This window comes from Arachis ipaensis, chromosome B09, assembly GCF_000816755.2.
Source record: "Arachis ipaensis cultivar K30076 chromosome B09, Araip1.1, whole genome shotgun sequence".
Classification (NCBI taxonomy): Eukaryota; Viridiplantae; Streptophyta; class Magnoliopsida; order Fabales; family Fabaceae; genus Arachis; species Arachis ipaensis.
The window spans coordinates 109611466-109615328 of NC_029793.2; positions in this window are offsets into that span (position 1 = coordinate 109611466).

Consider the following 3863-nt stretch of genomic DNA (forward strand, 5'->3'; position numbering starts at 1 on the left):
TTTGCCTCTTGAATAGTTTTGGCATCTCACTTTATCCATTGAAGTTTAGAATGATTGGCATCTATAGGAACTTCAAATTTCGAATAGTGTTATTGACTCTCTTAGTTCAGTATGATGATTCTTGAACACAGCTTCTTTATGAGTCTAGGCCGTGGCCCTAAGCACTTTGTTTTCCAGTATTACCACCGGATACATAAATGCCACATCAAGGATAAATTCTAAACTCATGTACTTCTTGTTCTTTTGATTTAAAACATTTTTTTTTACGAGAGGTGATGGATTCATAGGACATTTATATTTAAGGCATAGACCACTAACTACTGATGATCATGTAATGAAGACACAAACATAGATAAGCACATAACATAGAAAATGAAAAACAAAAGAAATAAGAACAAGGAATGAATCCACCTTAGTGATGGTGGCGTTTCCTTCTTGAGGAACCAATGATGTCCTTGAGCTCTTCTATGTCTCTTCCTTGTCTTTGTTGCTCCTCCCTCATTGCTTTTTGATCTTCTTTTATTTCATGAAGCATGATGGAGTGCTCTTGATGTTCTACCCTTAGTTGCTTCCAATAATTGTGTGGAAGAAAATGTATCCCCTGAGGTATCTCAGGGATCTCTTGATTTGCAGTCAAATGTTCTACCACTGAGCTATAGACCCTTGATGGAAGCTTTTGTCTTCCCTTTCCTCTTTCTAGAGGTTTCTCTAGCCTTAGGTGCCATCAATGGTTATGGAAAAAAAACAAAAAAAGCTATGCTTTTACCACACCAAACTTAGAATGTTGCTCGCCCTCGAGCAAAAGAAGAAAGAATAGAAGAAGAGGAAGAAGATATGGAGGAGATGGATGGATGTGTGTATTCGGCCATATGGGTGGGATTGGGTGGGAGAGATGTTGAATTTTGAAGGTAGTGGGTGTATGGATGTGAGTGGTAGATGGAAAACAGAAGGGATGATCATGAATGGAAAGAGAGATGATGAGGTAGGTGGGGATCCTGTGGGGTCTACAGATCCTGAGATGATCCTGTGGGGTCCACAGATCTTGAGGTGTCAAGGCATTTACATCCCTGCACCAATTTAGGCATGCAAAATGCCCTTGCACACAACTCTGGGCGTTCAGCGCCAGGTTGGTGCTCATTTTAGGCATTCAACGCCCATTTACTAGCCATTTCTGGCGTTGAACGCCAGAACCATGCTTGTTCTGGGCGTTCAGCGCCAGGCTGCTGCCCATTTTGGGCGTTCAGCGCCAGAACCATGCTCTGTTCTGGCACTGAACGCCAAACAGATGCTCCTCTAGGGTGTGATTTTTCTTCTGCTGTTTTTGATTCCGTTTTCAATTTTTATATTTATTTTGTGACTCCACATGATCATGAACCTATAGTTAGATAAATAAACATTGGGTTGCCTCCCAACAAGCGCTTCTTTAGTGTCAATAGCTTGACAGTGGGCTCTCATGGAGCCTCACAGATGTGCAGAGCTTTATTGAGACTCTCCAACACCAAACTTAGAGTTTGGATATGGGAGTTCAACACCAAACTTAGCGTTTGGTTGTGGCCTCCCAACACCAAACTTAGAGTTTGACTGTGGGGGCTTGGGTTGACTCTGCTTTGAGAGAAGCTTTTCATGCTTCCTCTCCATGGTTGCAGAGGGAGATCCTTGAGTTTTAAACACAAGGGAGTCCTCATTCCATTGAAGGACTAGTTCACCTCTGTCAACATTAATCACAGCTCTTGCTGTGGCCAGGAAAGGTCTTCCTAGGATGATGGATTCATCCTCTTCCTTTCCAGTATCCAGGACTATGAAATCAGCAGGGATGTAAAGGCCTTCAACCTTTACTAACACGTCCTCTACTTGTCCATAAGCCTGTTTTCTAGAACTGTCTGCCATCTCTAATGAGATTTTAGCAGCTTGCACCTCATAGATTCCTAGTTTCTCTATTACAGAGAGAGGCATGAGGTTTATTCCTGAACCAAGGTCACACAGTGCCTATGGTACAGGGTATTATGAACTTTCCAGGATCCTGTCTCTTCTGAGGTAATGTCAGTTGATCCAGATCACTTAGTTCATTGATGAACAAGGGAGGTTCAACTTTCCAAGTATCAATGCCAAATAGTTTGGCATTCAGCTTCATGATTGCACCAAGAAACTTGGCAGTTTGATCTTCAGTAACATCCTCATTCTCTTCAGAAGAGGAATACTCATCAGAGCTCAGGAAGGGCATAAGGAGATTCAATGGGATCTCTATGGTCTCTAGATGAGCCTCAGAGTCCTTTGGTTCCTCAGAGGGAAGCTCCTTATTGATCACTGGACGTCCCAGGAGGTCTTCCTCCTTGGGATTCACATCCTCTCCTCTCCTCACAGGTTCGGCCATGGTGCTTATGTCAATGGCCTTGCACTCTCCTTTTGGATTCTCTTCTGTATTGCTTGGGAGAGTACTAGGAGGGATTTCAGTGATCCTTTTACTCAGCTGGCCCACTTGTGCTTCCAGATTTCTAATGGAAGATCTTGTTTTATTCATGAAACTTATAGTGGCCTTAGACAGATCAGAGACTAAGTTTGCTAAATTAGAAGTATTTTGTTCAGAGTTCTCTGTCTGTTGCTGAGTGGATGATGGAAAAGGTTTATTATTGTTAATCCTGTTTCTTCAACCATTATTAAAGCCTTGTTGAGGCTTTTGATCCTTCCATGAGAAATTTGGATGATTTCTCCATGATGAGTTATAGGTGTTTCCATAAGGTTCACCTAAGTAATTTACCTCTGCTATTGTAGGGTTCTCAGGATCATAAGCTTCTTCTGCTTGAGAAGCCTCTTGAGTACTGTTGGATGCAGCTTGCATTCCATGCAGACTCTGAGAGATCATATTGACTTGCTGAGTCAATATTTTGTTCTGAGCCAATATGGCATTCAGAGTATCAATCTCAAGAACTCCCTTCTTCATAGGCGTCCCATTATTCACAGGATTCCTTTCAGAAGTGTACATGAACTGGTTATTAGCAACCATGTCAATGAGTTCTTGAGCTTCTGCAGGCGTTTTCTTTAGGTGAATGGATCCACCTGCAGAAGTGTCCAGTGACATCTTTGATAGCTCAGATAAACCATCATAGAATATATCAAGGATGGTCTATTCTGAAAGCATGTCAGAGGGACACTTTTTGGTCAACTGTTTGTATCTTTCCCAAGCTTCATAGAGGGATTCACCTTCTTTTTGTCTGAAGGTTTGAACATCAGCTCTAAGCTTGCTCAGCTTTTGAGGAGGAAAGTACTTGGCTAAGAAAGCCGTGACCAGCTTATCCCAAGAGTTCAGGCTGTCTTTGGGTTGAGAATCCAACCATAATCTAGCTCTGTCTCTTACAGCAAAAGGGAAAAGCATGAGCCTGTAGACTTCAGGATCTACTCCATTAGTCTTAACAGTATCACATATCTTCAAGAACTCAGTTAAGAACTGAAAAGGATCTTCAGATGGAAGTCCATGAAACTTGCAGTTCTGCTGCATTAGAGAAACTAATTGAGGTTTCAGCTCAAAGTTGTTTGCTCCAATGGCAGGAATGGAGATGCTTCTTCCATGTAAATTGGAATTAGGTGCAGTAAAGTCACCAAGAATCTTTGGTGCACGAATTGTGAATCACACTTTTCACAACTCGTACCACTAACCAGCAAGTGCACTGGGTCATCCAAGTAATACCTCACGTGAGTAAGGGTCGAATCCCACGGAGATTGTTGGTTTGAAGAAATCTATGGTTATCTTGTAAATCTTAGTCAGGAAGTCAATTATGTTTATCAAGTGAATTGCGAATAAACAGGAGAGCATGAATTAAAAGTTACTTGTTATGCAGTAATGGAGAATATGTTGGAGTTTTGGAGAT